Raw genomic sequence first — 25211 nt, 5'->3', positions numbered from 1 at the left:
TATAATCTATTACATAATGTATGTATAAATTATATACAAAACAATTATTAATATACAGAGTGAATCACCGATTATGCTCACTCACATTTATTTTTTTTGATAATGAATTAATTCAGATTCTGATTATCGGAACTTTTAAATATATTAGAGGAGTATTCTGAGCAATATAAAAAAATGTAAATTAAGTGTAAATTTAGATCTAGTATTTATCATACTTTGACAATTTTTACAAACTATATACATTATTGATAATATTAATAATAATTACTATAATATTAAAATTATTATAATCAATCATATACCAAACTTATTATCATGGCCCTTATTAGTACACAAAGTAAAATAACTCAAAACCTACTAATTCGTATTTCGGTTTTATTTCTATAGATCATAATTTTCCAAAAAGTTATCTATTTAACAATTATTTGCGAAAAAAAGAGTAGTAGGTATTGCCAGTAACAGGACATTTATAAATAGTTTAAATAAAATATGTACATTTGAAACCCTGGGCCTTAGCAACCTACTTTAAAATTCAAAAAATTAGGATTTAAACAAATTCATTATTTATGGGAAAAAGTGAAGTGAGCATTTTTGGTGAAATACTCTGTATATATTAATATATTGTTTACTTTTAACGCACAATAGGTATCATGGGGAATGGGCACATCGTGCGTTCCTAACTGGTAAAAATCGTTGATAACGTTCGTGTTTAAACATATTCTTCACGGGAAACATTTAATTTCAATTGTGTTTTCGTGCAGTCTTTTATTTTTTTTTTTTTATTACGAGCATTGTTTCGTACGCTAGGTGTATAATGCATATTACATATACATAGATACCTAACTATATATCCACCCTCGCAACAACCAATGGTAAGGGTGCAAAACGCAGACCTAACGTAAACCATATAATTTTACATTATTATTTATATTATACCCCTTCTATATGTTTCCGGGCTTCCGGCCACCAGGCAGTCTCGTTCGAACAATGCAGTTAACTCTGTCTCTATATAATAGTACAGTTAGATAAGGTTTTGGCGTCTCGTGTGTTCGTCTGTTTTAGTATTTTTTTTTTCATCGGAGAAACGTTCAAATAATATAATTTTACCCCTTTTTATAATATTATATACCTATAATACAAAAAACCTATATAGTCATATTCGGTTTTCGTCAGTGTTAACAATATTATTTTATTTCGGAAAATTAAAAATAAGATGATGACCTCCTATCGATAGCTGTAACTATATAATAGCCGAAAATATTATTGTTGTGCCGCATAGTTTGATCGATCTTTTCTTTTACGGTACAACAGATCGTATAATCAATAGTAAATCGAATCGATTAAATGGTAAGTAATAAACGTAAATATAAAATGAGGTAGATATGTAGATATATGTATATATAGTTTGTAGAGTTTCTTAAATTCACACGATTTGCTTTCTATAATTTTGGTGTTTTGACTTTTCCTGTTACTTTGTTTTTACAGACGATACATGTAGAACTCGATATTTTTTATTCGCATTTACGTACACATCAGTTAGTATAACTAAATACTGAATTCATATTAATATTTGATTAAAAATTCTCAACTTAAAGTAATATAATACTGTCGCAATATAAACAAAATAAAATAATCCGGAATATAAAAATATAATTTATCAACTTCGAGGTACACGCTTTTAAAAAAGTTACTATAAAACCTACCTAATTTGATTATTTTTAAATTTATATTATGGGTTTAGGCGTATTACATTTGAAATGTAAATACGATATTTAACCAAATTTTCTATGAATTTCCAACAAATAGTTTTCATTTTTATTAAAAGTTATTATAAATTTATTTGAATACCTATTGTATAACTATATTTTATACTTTATACAACATATTGTATAAACTATTATATTAATATATTATATTCATAATTTCATAATACTAGTTCATGAATGTCAGAATGTAGGAAATATAATATGTACGCTATATTTAATATACTGTATATAAATTATTATCGAAATAATTTATGGTACATTGGTACACATAAATACATGATTTATTTCAATTTAATACGTTAATTTGTTCGTCAAAAATAATTTTATATTGACGATTGAAAACGAAAAAGTAGTTGATATCTACTACAGCGATTATCTGGTGATTGTTGAATACTGATTAGTGATTACTAATTTTAGTGTACACGAAAATTAGATGTTAAAAAAAAATCTTCTTGGAAAAGATCATTATCGATTTTTGGAAGATGCAATGTCCATTATAAAGCAATTAAGTTTCTATTCTACTTTACCGTTTGAGCTGTCCTACTTGTTATTTCACTTATAACACTGCAGTAGGTAACTGTTATTATATTATCGTATTATGCATTATTATATTCTATACAATATACAAATCTCCTTGGCGCACTGAAAGTTAATATATTTTTTTTAATCATTCATTCATATAATCATACGCTGTATCTATAGACTAAAGTTGTCTATAACTTTAAGTTAATTACTTACTTAATATATAAAAATATTTATAGCCACTATTCGGCACCAGTAGGCAGAAACAATAATCAATGTTATTTTAAATCGATTTACCTATATTCTTAAAAATATATTATGTTATTAAATTTTGTATTATGTATAGGTTATTTTGTTACCCGATCAATTAAAATCATCAATATTCTATATTATAGACTATACATTTAAGCCTTTAAGACGAACTTTTAGTAGTATTTATATTTTAGTTTTGAAGAAACTGTATACTGTAAGTTAATAATATTTTTCTGCTGTCTATGTATATTGTATATATAGGTTAATGTAACTTATTAAACGATTATGTAACGACGACAACCTATAAATAAAATCTATAAAATGCTTTTAGTTTTTACCATTAACATGATTACTAATTTTTATTGAAATATTCAAAGTGAAAAATATAATAATTTGTATTTTATAAATATTATAAAAACAAACAGAACAGTATAAAATACTAATGTACAATTTACTTATTTCGAAAAATGATTAAAAAGTTGTGTTTAATCAAATCTGATAAAAAAAAATATTATTAAAAATTATTAGTCATATATACTCACAAACATTTGCGATACTTTTTTATCATTAAAATTTGAATATTAAAATAGTAGGTTTCCTGCTTATTTAAACTAATTGCTTATACCTTATTAGTTATTTTATCCTGTTATTACTTTTTAGTGCCTTTGTTATATTGCAAGTTGCAACTAAATTAGATTTATGTGTATGATATATCCGATTATAAATGTAAACATGAACATAACATTATAACAACAACAATTACTGATTACTAACACATAACTAGAAAACGAAAAGAATACTAGTTATAACTAAAACAGTAACATTATTAATTGTTGCCATCTGAGATTCAAAATACGTTATTCGCAAAACTTAATAAAATTAAGTACAGATATCAAGCACATTTGCATATTGTAGTCGTTCTATATTTGTGTTAGGCTAAAGTTAAACAATGTGACTGATACTTTACTATTCTTTTTAGACTATCTGATATTATAAAAATGATTGTAATGGTAACAAACTTACGATGGTATCTGGTGTATACCGTTGCACGTTCCCGGAAAAGTAATGGGTACGCCGAGTACGGTTTCCCCGCAATGTCTATAGTCCTGGACATAATGATATAATCGGCGTCTTGACCTTCAGAACTTAAATTCGTATTTGCTGACTGTGAACTAATTGAAAAATGACGTAAATGTAATACGAGTCGCTTACTTAGATAAGTACTAACGAGGAAAATATTCTAAATAATAAATGTCAGTGTTTAGTTGTTTAGTATAAACCACAAAATCCTAAATAAATACACATTCAATCTAATTAAAGTAAGAAAAAAACCATACAAGCTGCAATTGACTGGATTTCTGTTAATTTCAGTATTTTGACTACCTACTTAATATACGACATACGTAATGGTACATACTACATAGGTACACGACGACGAACTTTGTTTTTACGCGTGGTAAAAAGAAAAAAAAAGAAATCGAATTATTAAAGACTTAAACACAACCTTCTCCATACGCATACAAGAACACTCACACGTTAATTTTTATTTGAAATGCCACATAATATATATATACTGGGTGATCCATTTATGGCAAGACACTAATTATTTCAAAAACTATTAATATGTTTAACCAACAGTTTTCTACAAAATATATTTTTTACTTTTTTTGTTGTTATTATTCTTAAATTTTTCAACTTTTTTAATGAAAACATTCATTTTTAAATTTTAATTCTTGATCCCAAAATAAAATATTTTTTGAAATTCTTCGATCAATGAAAATTTAATTTTGAACGAACAATCAGCTTTGATGAGGGATGTTTAGTAGTACAGGAATATGTACTCCGCTCATCTAATCTTTAAATACTTATTATTACAGTTATATAACTATAGTTAAGTATACTCTTATACGAAATTTTATAAAGCGAAATACTCTAAATAATATTCTACGACAGTGCATGAGATTAAAATTGTTTGTTGTCATTCAAAGGAGTAAAAAGCAGCTTAGGTTAGGAAGTAATATTTAAAAAAAGTAAGTGTTTTTTCTGAAACGATTAGTGCTTTACATTAAATGGATCACCCCGTATATATACATAATATGTGCTTATATACTTAGTCGGTTTACGTCACATCGCGCGCGGCTACTGTATGTGCAGTGTACACGTCGACAGTTGAGTATATTATATAGTAGGTAAGCAGGCTAACCTATACGATTATTATTATATACTCTACGTGAATATTAACCATAGTGTTTTTCAAGGATTACAGCACACGAACAAACAGAACACAGACGTAATTATATGGTTGGCGTTGGGAAAAAGAACGCTAAGACTACACGCGCGGCGTTTCACTTTTGAAAAACCATAGGCCTATAATATGCACAGCCATGTAGATATACACGCGTGTACCTATATTATATAAATTATATAATTTACTGAGTGATTCCGTTAACAGTAAATAAACTTGCTCATCATTGTCTCAAAAAGTTTTTTAATTTTTTTATACATTTTTTGAAATAACTAAATTGAAAAAAAAAATTCTAAATTTTTAAAATTTAATAATGCATATAATTATGGTCATACTTGAAGAAATAACTAATGTATTAAGAATTTTAAAATAAATAATAACATCCAAATTTCTATAATGATGGTTTTTATACCAATAGACTATATATTATATATAGTAAATAATTTAAGTTTAATTTACTGAGCTCGCTTTACGATAAAACTGTCAAAATTTAAAAATTATTTTGTAGTTATAATATAAATATATAAAGCAAGGCATGACGTTTTAATTTAATGTTTTTCATATGTATTTCACTAAAATCAAAAAAATTAAAATAACTCGATACTTTTTTTATTTTATGTTTATTACACTATAATATTTCTATTACCTATAATATGTTATTTATGTCAAAAATCTTTTCGGCGTTAACCCTCGATAAATACAATTAAAAAATAATTAATTATAAAGGAAAATAATAATATAATGCCATCAAAATATTATTATGTAAAAATAATATTTTAAAGTCGTTTATATCTTTCACTTCTTTAAATGATCACGGTCTAACGTTGAATTTATCATTCTATATACAATATTTATAATACATTGATGGCCGATATATTATAGAAATAAAATATAATTATTTAAAATTAAAAAAAAACTATTTAATTTATTAAAAAATACGATATGCACACATAGCTATTGTCATTTGTCAGTAAAAGTTAGATAAAGTTACGAGTAAGATAAATTAACAGTAAGCAGATACAAGTATAACAGTAATAGATGACATTTTAACATACATTATAATTATTTTTATTGATGATAAAATAATTTTTGTATTTTTACTACTTTTTTAATTCTTAAGCATGTGACGTATGCTTAGCATATCCAGATAATTTGTCACTGCGATTTTTTAAAACCATAATTTACTGATTTGGACTTGTAAATAACTTCGTTTATCCGAAATCTGATTTTGAAAATATTTTATACTGCAGCTATTACATAATGTTCATCCTGAATAATTATTTGGTGGAAATTTTTGACAGTCAATATTTCTATCCATAATACTATTAATAGAAATTAAATATTTTTTATTTCACATTAATTTAATCTTATAATATTTTAAATTGAAATAACATATAGGTACTTATAAGTAAGGGAATTTCAATGATAATATAATGATAATTTCGAGTAATTATCGCGATGATTATAATTATACAACTTATACAAAATAAGCATTTATGATAACTGAGCCATGTTTTAGTCAAATTTCCATCACTAGGCTAAAAAAGAACAATTTTATATAAATGCTTTGCCATTATAATAGTAATCTAATATGTAAATGTAAATTTACTAATCAACTATTTTTACCTAATAGTGTTATCGTATAAATACTTTAATATTATAGTGTTTTAAATGTCTTAATAGTATTGAAAAAAGATTTATTATGTATTAGGTTATATACCAAGTGGTGCAAGTATATACTATACAAGTGTACTTGTAGGATGTGTAGGTATATACAAATAAATAATTAAAGTATGCATAAGAAACAAAATCCAAATAATGATAATGATTTTATAGTTTCGAAAAAATTCTTTTGAAATAATTAGATTCGAAAGAAATATGAGTAATCCAAATTGTATACATCAATACAAAAAGTATTTTTTAAGAAATTTGAAAATCTATTGTGAATATGCATTAATTTTATAATTGTGATATAAGTATCCAATACAGTTTTTAATACTCAAAAGGTAATTAGTTACCATGTTTCCAGGTGTGAGTTTGTAGTTAATACGTATAAACATGATGTGTATTATGAGATATATCAGTACAATAGTACTCAAAATAGCCAAAGCTACCTTATTGTCCTTATTATCTTTTCCTTCTGTCGTTTTTGTTTTAAATAACACTTTAAAAACAAAATTACATTATTAAAATAAAATAAAAACAAATATTATTAATTATTTTAGAAAAAGAAAACACGAGTAGTAAATTTTTAATTTTACAAATTAACAGTAATAATTAAAATTAATTTATAACTTACGTTTATCAAAAAATTTTCATAATGATTCCATTTTTTGAAAAATGAAATAAATTACTTGTAGAAAAAATAACTTTAATTAAATAAACAAATTAAAATTAAAATTAAATAATTGTAATCATGATTAAGAAACCATATTTAACGAAATATAAAGACAATCTCCATTTGAATCGGGGTATTTTTTAAAAAATTTTTTTAAAATGTAGTACAGAATGTAGAATTGCATAAAATAATAATATATAATATAAACCGTTATAAAGCACCTTAGCTTTTTATGTGCTTACAGGATTTATTATAAAGGAGTCCTGCGGGACGATATTGTCCTACATAATTGTGTAAACATTTGATTTTACAATATATATATATATAGGACTACAGCGTGAAAACGAACTCGAAACATAATATATTTTTTGTAGGTAATCGTTATTAAAATAAATTATTCATACATACTAATTCCACAATATACCGTTGCCACCATCAACAAGAATGTTTTAATCGTAAAATATATCTGAAAAAAGTTATTATAACGTACTTAAATAATAGTAACAGTAAAAAAATCGGGATACAAGTCCTGCTGAGTAGGTACCTAAGTTTAGCTGTACCTTGTCAGTTAGTTGGTCACTTTATAGTTTATACTTTAATAGACATGTTATGTTTCTATTCAAAAATAAATCATCACTGTATACGAAACAAATGAAAACAATGTTTTCCTAGTTGAGAAGGAAATTGGATATTTAACATGTCTTTTGAATTCTTTGTAATTTAAAAATTAATTTTACTTAGCGCTGTACTCGTATATTATTTACGCGTTCATCATAATTCATAACATTCATAGAAAATTATATTAACATTGCACTGCACAAAAACATTATTTGATGATGTAACGAAAAAGCATCTTAGTAATATTATAAACGGACCTCTCACCCCGAACAGTCAAAAACTCAACGACTTATTATTTACATAGAAACGATTCTGAATGAAGGAATAGGGGTGGATAAACACAAATTTCTATGGATATATAGTTATTAGTTATTATTTTAATATTTTGAGTAACTATGTATCATATTTAAATTGTTTTGCGTTAGTATTTTGACTATTTTATTTATTCGGTAAGTTGGTTGTTGAACTAATTATTGCGAAAAACATAAGCCTAAGTCAATAACTGATATATCTATACATATACAAATGGTATTAATTGATTAATAAAATAGTTTAAATATTTTGAAAATATATATAATTATGTGTATGTCTAGAAAATAATAATGTTCATTTATATTGTAAAATTTGAGTCATTATGTATGTTTATTTATAGTCGAATTACAAAATCCGTTTAGTAACAATTATTCGTGTTGCGTTGATATTCTCGTTTTACCGTTATATTTTATCAATTTTTCTTTATATAGTTTAAAAGTACTGGGATCTCAAATTTTTAACTTACTGTAATTAATTTTTCTATTTACCGTATTTATATAACCCACAATTCTACATTTTGTCCACAGGGTCCTTAGTGATTCATTCGTACCTGGTATTTGCTGCATGTTTAATAATATACGGGATCTATATATATATTATATAGGTTTTTATATTTTTCAACTTTTTGATGGAAATTTTATGAATTTCAACAGTATTTACCAACTACATACAATGAAGATAAGTCTCAACTTAAATGAGAAAAAAGTTTTAAGTCTGCAGGCGTCCAAAAGTCTACAAATGAGAAACTATTCTATTAAAATAAATAATATACTCTTCACGCAGTTTTTATTAAATATTAAATATTTTAATATTTCTATCATTATTATTAGTGGTCACTATGGTTACTTATACATGATAAAAAATTATTAGTATGTAAAGTTTTTAAAGATTAGGTATATTATGAGAAATTTAAAATTCACTATTTAAATAAATAAAATATACTGGATCAAAAGTTGTTAAATCAGACTTTAACATTTTGAGTTTTTAGTATAATTTTAGATTTGGATAAAGTTACATATTTAAACAATGGATAACGATGTACATTCTGATCTAATACTATATACAATCGCTTTTATTTTTATGAAAAAAAATTTTAATCTAAAATTTACTCTTTATTAGAAATTTAGCTTTACCGTAAACCTGTTCTTTTGCAATTACGTCAAATTATGTGAAAATTATACATTCAAAAATGTTATAACTTTACGAAAGTATACTCAAATATCTTTTTGAACGTCTCCACCGACATAGGTAGGATTAACACACATTACCGTCTCCAAAAACAGATTAAAAGAAATTATTTTCTATATGTTTTTTTTTTTTGTAATTATATAATAATAAAAATAAATTAACTAGGTATCTGTAACTTGTTACCCAATCCTGAAGTGTGGTTACAGTTGTATAATTGAATGTAAGCCTTAAAATTATAACGATAACTTGAGTACTATTCTAATTTCTAAGAATTTGAAAATGTTCTATAGATAGAACTATTTTACTATACGTTACTATATATTTACTATTTATTCATTAAAGTAGAATATTAATGTTCCATACATTTTTAAAACAAAACATTCTCAACGAAGTCTATTTTCAACTATAGGACATAAGTCGTATATCGTGTATAGTGTTTTTTTCTGAGAATTAATAGAACTATTTCGTATTCTGTATACTTCTCCCAATAGTTGACCGTTTTTAACCAGTCCAATCCAATTGCCGTTAAATTTGTACATGATTTAATTTAATAAACTTATTTTCGAAAATCAGTCAAAACATTTACGTCCCAATTCGACGATGCATCTTGATGTTTTTTTTAAATTCCGTAATTGGCAAAAAAATCACGCCGCATTCGGATGAGTCACAATAACTACGTTTTGTCCGCTTTATATAGTCACGCCCCCTCCTCCCCACAAAAAACCTCGCACATTATTTGAAAGTATCGTTCGAAATACTTCGCGGTAAAAAATAAATAAATAAAAGTTTCACTTTGCTCACTGGCAGTCAAATCCGCCGACTATAATTTATTATGATGATGGGTACCCACCAAAATAAAAAAAAAATCTAAACAATAATAGTCATATAGGTATACAACGTCGTTCGACCGTTGTAATATAATAATTTATCCGTACATCTATATATATGTGGGTGTATATATTTATACATATATTTAATATATTGTCCGAAGTCACTTAACGATCGGTTTTTATTGTATATACATTTTTTTTTCCAAACTCGATAAAATGAATATTCATGGATGCGAATTTCACACGTCGTCGGACACTTATTCTCCGGACATAATATACTTCTGCAGTACATTGTGTAATGCGTGCGCGCAAACTTCACTGCACCGACGTATAACGACTGCGCTATTATATATATATATATATATATTATGCTACCTACCTACTACTGCAGCAGTTAAGCCGCGAATAAACGCATAAATAACGCGAGTAATATAGGTACGCATTACGTACGTACGTTTTATAATGCATACGCGGCCGTCATAAATCATCAGTCGCGCGCGGAGGAGTTTATTGCGTGTCTATATATATATTATATATATATATTATTACACTGCCACGATGTGTATATAATAGTTGGATATAATAATATATTTATTAGAATTTAAATGTCAACGACCCAAATTTAAAACACGCACGCGACGCGCCACCGTTTTGTCGTGTACGATTATAATATAATTATATTTTTCGGAGCTACTTGTACTATAGGTACATGTAATAAATTTAATCAATGTGTATGTTTACGTGGGCTTATAATACGATGGCTTTCCCGTGCGCACCAGCTTTGGGCTATAGAAATATGATTAATATACCGACGGTTATTAAAGTCAATAAAGATAAAAGATTAAATGTTATCTGCGTGATTTAACATCGACAAATTTAAAAAAATACACAATCGTCACAATCGGTCAACGCTGGGTAGGATTCGGAGTATACGGAATTATCTATTAATATGTATTATTGATGTTAAAATGAATGCGGTTTACGAAATATGACAACATAAAATAAAATAGTTAATTATTAAATACTCCTTTGATTCAATAATTGTTGACGGATTATTTTGTTCAGTTACAGCTTTGTTTTTATTGATTTCTATATTATCTTCTTTATTTAAAATGTATCAAACAAAATAAAATATTGCATGCATTTACGAGTCAGATAATTATATTGTACAATCTATACAAACTCTACTGTTTAATCTGTTTATGATTCAAAATAATATTATACGTAATAAAATATGTCATTCGATACAAGTATGATTCAATTCGAGCACACAATGTCTGTTTTTTAATGGATACAATAATGTATAAACTAACAATGTAATAAAAATTGTAGATAAAGTTTGTATATTTTATAGCTAATAATGAATACAATTTTTTGTAAACTTATTACTCGTCTTCATAACAAAAGCTTTCACTGTCGTCTGAGTGGAATACCTACGTAATTTTATCAATTTATAAATATAATATATACACGGAGTCATGGAATAATAAAATTATATTACCCACAACGGTGTTGGCAAAATCGACGAATACTTATTATATGTTTATTAAAATGTATGCATTTTAAACAATGGATGTTACAGTACAGTATATCTAGGTTTTTAGGAAAAAAAGTAATTATAATTGATGCGGATATACTATTATAACTATAATAGTTTATTTGAACTATTGTGTCTATTCTATATTAAAAACATTTAAGGGAACCTGTGTCACGCTGTATACGCCACGTTCTCATTATTGGCTAAAGGTCCGTGATTCATCCGACGCGTATAATTATATGCATTACACTATTGCAGTAATAATGTATGTTTATTATATACATAAACTAAAAACTTAAGTAAGAATTCTGCACATTATTATTTGTAAGTGTATAAACGGCACGAGGGATGTAATTTTTTCCAAATGGTTTGGTCATACTTGCGTGAAACGGGACAAGCCGTGAACATGAACCGCATTTAAAAATAATACGTAATTTCTGACTTACATTATGTATGTTTTATTTCTACGCTTAAATATTTTAAAAATTATGGGGCAAAAAAAGAGAGAATCAGTCATAAAAAAATTACAATATTACAATATTAAATATGAGAATATGCTATGCTATACTAATATTCTATACAATTTTGGGAGGGGATCATTAATTGTAACAGGCCCGCTCGAATAAGTGGCGTCTGTTTACAGCTCCCGTCCGGATAGCGTGACCTAAGTACGCTCAAGGGATCTAAGTTGGAAACCCTGAAAAGGGAAAATTTTATTATTTTCGTCGATGTAAAATAGGAAAGTGTCGCTGGTTGTAGCATTCCTTCTGTACAGAAACATCTTCCGCTTATGTTTATATCCAAGGATGCCGTGGAGCGAGTAGACTTTTCGCACTATGCGACACTTTCGATGGCACGTCCAGAGTGTCAGTCAAAGAGTCATAAGACACTTTCTGACTAACGACCTTCAGCGAGAGGTGACCACGGAAGGAGATGCCGTCGGTAGTGTGAGCTAGTCCTTCGCAACACCTTATCCGCCTCACTCGTTTTAACGCAACGGGAACGCGTGTTTCCCGGCAGAGTTGCATAGTCGCATGGTCTGGGATCAGATGATGCCCCGAAAAAGGCAATTTCATAGATCTTGACTAAATCTCTCTTCGTCGAGAATTTCAATGTCTTCGGTTTCTTCTGTTTATACATAGTTGATGTTGATGGTTTGAAAGTTGAAGATCAAGCGAGTCAAGTGTGCTAGAATGTACATGTATTTATACCCCTCTGGCAGAATATAATCTCGTTGCTAGTTGGCCCTTGGATAAACGGTATGCCACTCGAAATGCACACTTTGCACAAGGACTATTATGCCGATCATTTTCTCCGTTATAAATGTCAAATCCTTTATAAATGTAGAACTCTCGGACTTGAATGTGAATAAAAATGCATGTTCAAATCCAATAGTTCTATACTAGAAACTATGTACTAAATGCATTTAAAATACAATTTAACGTTCAATAATCGCGTTATTCGTAAAAAAATCTAAGTGGAATAAATTCACAAAATCCTCTCGCACGGTGCTTTAACTACACGTGAAATAGAGATCTCTATTTATAATATATTATAATATTATCGTATATTTTATCTAATCAATATTACCGTTTAGTTTTAAAATCGATATAATACCTAATATTATATTGTATTTGTATACACAATATTTATATACTATAATGTTTATTTAATTGCTTATGATTTTTGGTTTTCACAGGTCTAAAAACGGTTCTACACGGTCTCATAAAACCACGACAACCAACGAAACCGTGCATAATGTGTAAGCGGCTTCACGGCGACCGACGAATATATAGATATTAAGAATATGATAGTATTAGCTGGTGTATTGTTATTTTTATTATTATTGTAATTTCTTTTTCTTCGATACCCGCGGTGAACGTCATGATAACCTGTAATGAAAAACGATCTGCGAAACTTGGCACTGGAAGAATTCACAGACTAATTATTGAAGATCGTGAGTCTCCTGGTGTCAATTATTGCGGATCGATAACACTACGATTGTTGAATATAATTATATATTACGATAGTTTCACGCACTAAATATATATTATTTAAATACCTATCATATACGTATATGTAAAGCTGAGTAAGTTAAACAGTATGTTGCGTTTAATCCGCCTAGTTAAAATTTGTATAATTTTTTTATTAAATAATGTATAATTTTATTTATTCATAATATTGACTTAATACTGTAACTTAATTTTAGTTTTCAATTCGTGAATACGCTTGCAACCTAGAAATTCTAGTATATAAGTTCCAAGTTAACTTAAAATATTAAACTATATAAACATAAGAATACTTAATACTTAGATGTATGATCATATTAAATTTATGAAAATTGTGAATTTGTCGCTATCTCTTATGCATAGATCAAACAATAATTTATTTATATATATATAAATATAATATATATTGGATATCTAGATAATTATGTTTAGCCTAGAATCTTTTTCTCAAAAAGGGAATAAAGAATAACTTTATATTTATCTAAAAATGCACCACACTACTTGCGGATGTGTCTGTCTTATAAATGTAGTGCCGTACAACATAATAAATCAGTGTTCAACGGTTCCAATATTATATAGTACTTATTAATTAAGATTCGATAATAGACTAAATTTACCTATTATTAAACTTAAAGGTAAAAATATCGTAAAAAAACCAATAAGAAAACAATGATATAATGTTCGTACAATAATATAATATATTTTGAACCCTGAGCTTGGAGCGAAAATCAAACTACTCAGTTTTCTAAGCGTTTTTTGTTAGTTTTAAACCCTGCCACGAGCTATATTGTATATACGTCCACGCCTTCGTGAATAAACGTAACTGTATATATAGTGTGTGATGCTCAGTTTTATTAAAAATTAAGAGGTACTTATGATAATACTTATATTATCATATCAATCGTGGGAGATGTTAATATAGGTATTTATTTTATAAAACGAACAATCTTAAGTTCCCCATCAGAAAATTTTCAATTTGCACCACTGAAATTCGTAAAAAAATACCTATAAATAAAATAATAGTTATTACGACTGACGCCACGACCATGACACAACGGGCTTAAATCTAAATGTATATTTATAATGGTATGATATAAATAGGTATAAGCTATGTATATATATATATACTGTATGGAAATATGGTGAGTGGTGACTCTTACGTACAACTTGACGTTATTGGATACTTGCATTTATAAAATAATTATTTTCTACGCCATTCGTCAATAAATAGCTAAGACCAACAATAATATTGGCTTTGTCATTCCTGCAACTGAATGTATAAACTTTTAATTAATAATTTTATTTACCTAGCACATTCGTGAAAATTAATTTTTTTTTTTATCGTCATATATTTACGTATGTAATTGAGTACGCAACTGATACTGTATTCATAATAAGTATTAATTTGTGTTTGGAATCAGTAGCAAACAAATCAAACAAATGTCGTTGAAATCGTTGAACATTTTTTTTTTAACTTTGTAAAAATCGCCAATTTTTATAAATACATTATACATGCTACAATATCTATATCTATAGACTAAGGCTATAAATAAATCTGTAACGATCACAAATTTACTTCGGAAATAGTACTTTTTCATTGCCGTGTACACATTCGAACATTATTTATATAGACATAATGTTAGTCAACTTTTCAAAGATTTATTGAATAAAAAAAGTTAAATGTTAAACTGTTTAACAGCTACGCGATTTGGGTACACTAATATTATTTTAATATCGATTTCCTTTACTTTGCGATTAACACAAATATTATTTAAGAAGGTACTATAATACTTATATGGTTTAATGTTTTCATTTAAATTTTTATGTTTTGTTTAGATGTTTTGTAAACCATATAAAAACTGATAATGATTTAAACGTGTTTGCTTTTCTAATAAAAATTTGATATATTCGCTTCCAACCACTGTAACAATCTGCTTTAAGACCACTATGTAACCGCTTTGTGCATGCGTCGACTAATGTTTAGTTTACTTAAATATGTATAGAAGTTTTTCCATACACGCGTATATGTTATGATTTCTGTTCACGTTATTCTACTAAAGTACAAAAAATAAAATATGAAATATGAGTTTTTATAGTTATTGTTATTGTAAATAACGTGCGTTGTGTGACTTAATACATGTATGTTTATCGACGAAAATAAGTGTCAACACAAAATATTAAATTATCTTACATAATAATCTAACATCAACAAAACTTGAAAACTGTTGGTCAGTTTTAGTGACCCAGTTATATGTATCTAATTTTTCATTTAGGAGTTTAAAAGAAATAATTTCGTCGTCGTTTAACGATTTACAAAATATATTCTTAATATTATTATTAAACATTGAGTAAATTCAGTAAAAACTCAATAATACCCACTACAAAATAATTTGCTTTATTTCAACAAGAGTATATATTTATATTTACATAAATAGTGTTAAATATAACTATAAGTACTCACAAATCACATATATATTCTTATATAGGTAATATAAATATACAATAAAATATGAATATTATGGTATATGCACGTTATTCAATAATATACGCGTTTTATACGACAATATTAAATTAAAAAATAAAAATATATATACAATTTTCACACATTGTTAATAGCGATTTCTGGTCGGAAACTTGTTGTCGAAATAAAAGTGGTTTATACCCGGTATACCACCTTTCCATTTTAAATACGACCCTGGAGCTTTAAGTTTTTCGAATATTATTGTAAAACGTTCATAGAGACCCGCGTAGATTTAATATAGTATAATATAAGTATTATTTCACATTTTATGGATATACACCACATTACCACAAAATTATAGATATAAACACTTTTTAATTTTGACAATACGTTAACATTTTAAAACGATTTGCGTTGACAGATGCAATTTATTATTCTCAGTATGATAGATTAAATATTCTTTCGTTTGTAATATAATATTATATAAATACGCTATTAATTAAGCACATTTTGTGAAAAAAGTAAAAATGACACCGGGGAAATAACGGTGAATATAAAACTCAATTGACTGATCGACCCGACGACTGCTGCAATAATTATACTACCGAGGCGATATAAACAACTGTAACAACTTAATTATACAACGTTCTATTATCGTTTTGCATTTCATGTAAAATATCGTGTTTCGCGTGGCCTCTGGCGACGAGTGCCGATACGAGGCCACGATTTCAACACTTTTCCGGACAATTTTTAAAGGTTAATTTTCGGATGATTGTCGTTCACATAAATACAGTATTGTCAGTATATACTTAGCAAACCGCGCACAGCCATAAAGTAACCCATAAAGTTATTACACCTAACCAACGAGTACGTGTGTAATGATTATGCTCTATAAGTTTAATGGTAACCAATCGATTTTATTTTAATTTATATAGGTACTATATTATATTTGATTTATTATGTGTTGATATATATATAATTATTGCGTCTTGAATCAACACTATTATTTCAACTACCGGTTAAAACATCTTCCAATAAATAGTTGGGTATACTTATTTAGATAAATATATTTGATAAAAATCATGTATAATACAATTATATTACTCTGGTAAAAAATATATCCTTTACAAAATATTACCAGAATCTCGGCGATAGTAACTCCTAAAAAATCAAATTTCTATAAAAATATGTATTAAGAAATTCTTCGTTTAATAATATATGATTAAATTAAATTCAAGTTCCATAATAGGATCTATAAGCATTATCCATGGATAACTGCAGTCATTTTCACGGTTAATACCAATTATATTATTTGCTACGGAAATATAAAATGAACCCACAGGCATAAGCAGATAAATAATTATACATCGACCACGACAAACTACTAAAATAATAGTGGCTTACATATAATATATAAACTAATTTTAAGAAGAATTATAAACGGTGTCAACTGACTAACATTTTAATTACATGTAAAATATCTCTACCTATACAATTATTTATTGTAATAAAAATGCAAAAGGCGCGTGTGTTGTGAGAGGAGAGGAAATCCTCAAAAGTTTTTGGAAATATATTTTTTTTTATTATCTGAACTTATTAAAATACAAATCTGAAAAATAATACTACACAATAGGTACTTTCATTAATTATACTGGAAAAAGAAAAAGTGGATAAGTTGATTTGACGTTGAACTTAAAATAAAAATTATAAATTTACCTCTTACAACCGCTCAACAAGAAATACGTGAATCATGAATATTATAAAATTTAAATTACAAGTAAAACAACTCTATACGTAGATAATACTTATATTTTATATTTAATAGATTTTTAAATTACTCTGCAATTAATCGAGATAAATAGAACTCTTTTATAGGTACCTACTACCTACCATATGATAAATAACGGTTACTCATATATTTGATGTTATAAAATTGCTGCGAGAAAAAAATAGTAAGTAGTGAAAACTAAAATAATCTTTTCCGTAACTTTTTTCACAGCTTACATATTTTAGGCAACACATATTTTCAAAAGACTGGGTTTGGTTTCAATATGTTTCAACTTTTTACTCGATTAGAGCAATAGTAGAACCCAAATCACTTTAATGCCAATTATAAAAATTATCTTAATTATTATAAGCTATTTAATCTAATATATATATATATATATATATAGAGAGAGAAGTAGTTCACACATTCAGTGATGTTTATTTGACCACAATATTGTATTGAACAAATCTATTTGGCGGAACGATCTCGTTCATTTTTACATCACAATACCATCATATTGTTCATCATTATGATGATGTTATAAACTTTGCTCCATTTGTCCGAGTTAGGTTAACCGTTGCAATAACGTTCACATGCCGACTATATCGAAACATCTGTACAAAATGTTATTCAATATACATTAATATCCATTAACAACATATTACACTGCAGTGTGTATGTACAGTTAATGTTAAATAAACCAAAACTATTCGTGTCCGGAATCAATCGACCAGTATTAGATGAATAGAACAAATGTAAACGACACGCCAGGAATAATCTATATAGCAATACGCGAGGCTAGCCGCCGGTGTAAACACAGAAAGCATAATATTATTATATATATGTACAATGTACATATCCCTCCTCGATAATAGCGTCGCCAGCTTTAATGCAACGAAATTGTAATAAATAACTAACGTTGTAAGGTATTTGAGTAAAATTATTGAAATATTGACTATATATAAATGTATTATAGTTCAATAATAATATAAGTATCTACAACCTTTACTGGTAAACCGAAAACTTTTTTTTCAGATTGGTATGGGCTTACTTTTTATTATAATTAAAGTAATATTTAAATAGTTTTTTTTTTTTTTAAAAAAGTTTAGTTTTACAAATAATTTTACATAATATTTTAAAATTTTAGTATTTATGGCTATCATAAAATCAATTTGTGTATGCAATACAGCCACATCTTAAAATATGTCAGTATTACTTAATAATAATAATAATAATAATAACTTTGGTAAAAATGTTTGGACTTTTACTAACACTGATTGTTTATCCTAAGATTTACCAAATCTCGTTTGTAAAAGTCCGAACTACAAAAATCATTCGGGGTTTGACCAAACGATGTTGTATATCCTAGGTTTTACCATCAGTAGTCGGCGAAACCTAGGATTTACCGGTAAATTCTAGGTTTAACCGGTATTCGTACTTTTACCGTAACATATATATATATAATAGGTATTTACGAATACATCATATTGTAAAGATGCTCTTATACCAATATTTCGTGCAATAAAATATTTATTCAATGTTTACTAGTTAATTATAAATTAATAAATAAAAATTAAGTACAGTTTATAATTGAAATTTGCAATGTTTAGATGCAACTTTGAGGTATATTGCATTATCGTAGTATATATTTTTTTTAATGGCGAAATTATGGTGTATAGTTGGCGTCTTTTTCATTGAGAATTTTTGAGGTTATTATACTTATTAGTTTCGTGTATGCTGTTTAATCTAATGTAAGTGAATGTTTGAATTTCTAACAGAGCTCTTTTAAAGTGGTGTATATTTGGATGTGTCATGACGCGTGTTTTGATAGGATTGAGCTAGATGTGAAAGAAACGACTTGCATGCATTAGTGGTTAAATTCAATTCAGCGGTACATTGAGTTCATATATTTGGTGGAAATAATGTGTCATTAACAGTCGACAGTTGATGTGCAGCTGTACTAAAAATAGTTGTAATCAGTGAAGTTTACATATTTTTTTCAGGTAAAAAAAAAGTACCGGTAAAATGTACATAACAAATCCAATCCTAAAATCAACTAATCTAAAAATTGATGTAATTTATAATCACATATGTTTAAAAAAGTGTTTTAAAAGTGTTTTTACAAGAATGTTTAGTAGGTACCTACGCATCACAGTCGGTATAAATATGAACTCTTAGGCATATACAAACACACACGTATATATATATACCAATCCATCACCAACGGTTTAATGAAGATATTATTATAACATGATGATCGTGTCGTATACAAAAATAAAACAGCAAAACGAATACAGTTTTAAAGTGTTAGTGTATAGGTAAGTGGCAGATAAGCAGACAGGCATTATTATTATTATTATTATTTGTATACGGCGTAATAAATATAAAATGAATACGAAAGAAGTACGAACTGACAACTGACGTATACATTGGGCAAATGTCCTACATTTCATTCTCCGTCCTCCCGGCGCATAATTGCCGCGGTATCGCGCGTGGTTTATTTTAATTCGGAGTAGGTACCGATTTGTTATCTGCTTAGCTGTACCTATCTCTACAGTGTTTATAGTTAATGTGACCATTATTTTACCAGTTCAAAAATGGGATACTTTCAATTTTTTTTTTATTAGTGGTTGATATATTTATTGGATAAAAATTAAGATTATAAAGCGCAAGAACCAATTAAATCCACGTTAATTAATTTTATTATTTAATATAAATATTTAGTAAAACAACATTCGAATACTAATTTTTATGAAATATATTGAATATAATATTATGTATTTTGGACAGGATTATAATTGATAATTGACTGTTGATGACAGTGGGGACAAAATGAAACTGAACATTAAAATAGAGTCTTAAAATATTTCAAAATTCCTTTAATGTTAGACATATATAGTTACATATTATTTAAATTTAAATGTGTATTATACTGCATATTATTCAAGCTACACACATTTGGACATACAACCATAATACATTTATGCACTATATTTTTTCGGATATAACACTACGTTTGGGAACTTTATACTCGTTTATAGACTAATTAGACAATAATAAATAAATATTTGTCTCCATATTATGAATAAATAAATAAATATGTAGAATATTTATGTGTAAAAAGTATATTTCATTTTTATGTAAGTTAAATACGTTAAAAGTCATACTTTGAATTTAAAACTATAAATCCGTAAGCACGTCATGCCTACGTCACTTTTGAACTTTAACAATGTAAATTAAAAATCCATACTCTTATATTATTATTTTTTTTTATTTATATAAACGTCCACAAGAGCTCAATTACAGTACATGGGTATATGAAAATATTAAAAAAAGTTTAATTTTGTATTAAAACTGTTGACATATGAAACAATAACTTACTACTCATGCTTCTTTCGTTTTAATGCCCAAAAAATGTGGTATTTCTTTTAGAGATATCAAGTACTTAAATGTTTTGTGGGTTTTAAATGCTAAACACGCAAAGATACTTAATCGTGCTTCGCAAATTATTTGACACGTGAAAAGTCCAAATATTCTGATTGCTGGTATAGGTAGGTACCTTAGTAGTGGCCTATCTTCAGATGCTTATACATTTTTTTTGTGGATTTACACTCAATATTTATTTCATTTCTATAAAATGACTTTTGAAGAACTTTGTATTAAAATTTCAAGCTCTTTAACCGAGCAAAACATTTTTCATTAACATTTATGGAAAATTTAAATTGTATATAAATAATAAATTAAAATTAAAAATGTTTTGAAAATCATATTATGTATAAAAATTAATAATAAAAACATTTGATGAACATTTTAAGTTACTGGGGTTATTTGTATTTCATTATAAAAAAAAACAAACTGGATTTGCGCAAAAATGTCCATTTTCCTTGTTTTGTTTATTTTGCAAGGTAATGAGAAACTTAAATGTGAATTTATATTCACCTAATCCTCGTAAATAATTAATAAGTTTCTGATTTGCTTACATTTCACGATGAACCCGGGCCACCTATAGTTTTTTTACGTGTTAAATTGTTGATCATATTTAATTTTGCATTTCAAAAACTGTTTTAAATGTTTTAATCGATATTTCTTTGTAAACGAACCTAAAAGGGATTCGAATTAAATAAAAATAAATTCATTTCAAGATATACCTAGCTACTTTGATTTTTCATAGGTACAGTTTTTATGTTACCGATGATATTATATAATTGTGGATAATACGTTTGGATTTGACCAACAAATCAGAAAATGTTATCGACTCCCGATTAAATCGACTGTGACCGGAGTATCCGAAATCGATTTCTATATTACAGTTGTTTCTGACCGCAATAACTGAAAACGGTATAAATTGAACAATCGGTGTGGATCGCTGATTGATAATCATTTTTACTGTCATGAATCATGATTCGATCAGGCATGTATCCTGGAACATAAATCCTTTTTTTTTTTTTGAAAATTTTAATTACACATATATTATATTGATGATAGGTTAATACTAAGATTAAAACGAACAAAACATTACTCAGAAACAAAATTGGAAACGAAAGTTTGTTTAACTGCAGCGCTGTTTCTTTCTGTTCATCGGAAAGGATATTGTTGTTCGATATTAATAATTGTTTGAATGGGTGTGATTTCACTTTGAAATTGAAATAAGTTAGGTATCTATGTTAATAAAAGGCATTGTTTGTGTGTGTAAAAGCGACCCACAGAAAAGTATATCGCATTCATGGTTCTGATATTTGGTATATTATTCAAAAATGTGTACTTCGAAGTTAATAATTTAACTTTTACATTTTAATGTGGGCTAAATATAAGAATTTGTTCACAAAAAATGAATATTTTGCAAGAGATGATATTGCATCCTGCAGGTCACATAAAATATTTTTTATAATAATTGTATATAATTTTAGTGTAGTTCACATTTAATGAAGTTTAAATCAGGGTAAATCTATAATTAATGAATAATAATATATTATTCCTATTTGAATTTTTTTTTTACAACTTTAAATCGTATACTTCTGAATAAGATACTGGACACTATAGGTGGTTCGTCCATGTGTTATATACATTAATAATATCATAAACTTGATGTATCATAATTTTCATGTGACATCATAACTTATTGACGGAAACTCCGATGGCCCGATACGTATTATTACTTCCGCCAGTGTAGACTTATTTAATTTTTTCCCCGCAGTTATCGTTTTTCAAAATTATTATATTATTTTTAATAAAAAAAAATTATCATTTAGATTTGCCAAGTTGTGAAATGTATGCATACTAATAGAATTTACTAATTATATTAAAATGTGACTATTATTTGCGGCAAAAATAAAATAAATCTGGATTTATGTGATTATTTTAACCAGTCGACCAATCGATTCCATTTACTATAAAACGATACTTATAACTTATAATTATACAAAGAATATTGCTCTAATTGTTTGTATACACTTGTAGGGAATATTTTGCGTGGTTTAATTCCGCGCAAAAGTGTATTTTCGAAAAAATGGAATTGTTTGGTTTTTGCACCAAGCCGAAATTCTATATATCAATATAAAGTTCTTAGAGTCGATGCACTTTTATCAACACTCAACAGATATCACCATAAATTGACTATTAGCGTTAACGATATATTTTTATTAAATAACATTTTTTTATGGTAAATATAATAATATACGATGCAATATGTGTTAACCAGCGGCATATTATATTGATGGTATTTTTTTTTATAGAATTATTATATTTAGACAATCTATACTTATACGTGTATATTGTATTGCATACTGTTTGATTCTTTGTGCTTTTCGATGTACAGAGTATGTATCATAAATATATTTTTCTTCGAACGCCGTATTGAACATAATTAAAAAATTAAATATAAAAACGATTTGGTCATATTTTACCTATATTGGACCTCATCGTTACCGACCATCTAAAAAAAAAATAATAATTTTCTCCACGGCTACGTGCGTGGATCCGACATCTGTAAACATGTTATAATAATAATATGTATATCAGCTAATGTATAAGCCAATCTCATCATCATTGCACGTACATGTGAGTGTGTGGGATTTATGTTTTCATTTGATTCTCTTAGAAAACTATACAGTCAAAATACCGTATATGCCTGTATATTATTGTTGTTAGAACATTTCAAAATACACTAACGAAATACTACGAACGGTTTATATAAAATATAAAATATAATAATATAAACTATAACAGGTAGGTTATATTATATATATATATATATATATATGATGTTGTATACAGGTACGTTTTTGGTGTAAAATAGACGTTTATTGCACAAAAAAAAAATAAAAAAAAAAAAAATGAACAAAACGCCCGCAGTTCGTTGTTTGAACAATAACGAGATTAGTTTATTCATAACATTGACAACACAACAATGAAACGTGAGAAAATGTTAAACCGTTGAGTAATTTAACAATTACGAACGTTTCGAGAAAGCGTATCGAAACGTTTGATAATAACGCAACAGCGCGCGTACTTGCCGTATATATACATTTTATAGGAAATCGTCAAACGTTTAAAATACAAACAGAAGTACACAGAACTATTGCGGATAGGACGTTATAATTAATACAATATTATATTGTATGCATCGCGTTGATATATAACGAAACGGGTGTAATGACACAGAACGCAAGCCGAGTAGAACTCGTTTTTTAGACACTCGAAATCAATCATTTCGTCGGTTGTATAAAAGATATACAGGTGTATATAATTTCAAACGCGATATCCGTACACTCGTGCATGTAAACCGTTCAAGTCAGACACGAATCCAGAGTATGTACTATGCAGTAAGTGGGGCCGGGGCATTTAGTAAATTATGAACTTATTATTTTAAACAGTAACAGCTTTATTTATATACTTATAATAGGATCGATGTCATACACTAAATATTATATTTCTTTATACGGTAATGATTATAAGTAACGACCGTTTAAAAAAGTCGTATGATACTATTGATACTTTTCATATAGGTCACTATTACAAATAAATGATAATAAAAGAAAATAGAAAATGTTAAAATTGGAATTCAGATTTATTATAATAACAAATTGAAGACTTTATAAGGCAATTATTTTTTATTGCCGATACAGATACTAAAAAATGAAAATTACAAAGAATAATCTTTGTTTACTGACATGTACAACTACATATTATACATATAAATTTATGTAAATTAATGATTATTTTTTCAGAATTGTTTACTCTAATGATACGTCGTTTATTTTAATTTTTAAGTTTCACCTCTTTAAAGACACCGTAAACGTCATTATTCGTTTACCTCACATAAATCAACTAATCATACAATACCATACGATGAATTGTTGATTTTGG

The 25211-nt window shown here is 27.0% G+C and overlaps 1 long non-coding RNA gene across 1 annotated transcript in view; it reads left to right on the top strand.

Annotated features, from left to right (window-relative positions):
• LOC132927863 (uncharacterized) overlaps positions 1-13525 on the top strand; it is a 76065-nt gene extending 62540 nt beyond the window's left edge. Inside the window, exon 5 of the long non-coding RNA XR_009661874.1 lies at positions 13308-13525. This is a non-coding gene — a long non-coding RNA (uncharacterized LOC132927863). The remainder of the gene's footprint in view (positions 1-13307) is intronic.
• The last annotated feature ends 11686 nt before the right edge of the window (positions 13526-25211 follow it).

This window comes from Rhopalosiphum padi, chromosome 3, assembly GCF_020882245.1.
Source record: "Rhopalosiphum padi isolate XX-2018 chromosome 3, ASM2088224v1, whole genome shotgun sequence".
NCBI classification, from domain to species: domain Eukaryota; kingdom Metazoa; phylum Arthropoda; class Insecta; order Hemiptera; family Aphididae; genus Rhopalosiphum; species Rhopalosiphum padi.
This window is presented reverse-complemented; position numbering and strand designations above follow the sequence as displayed.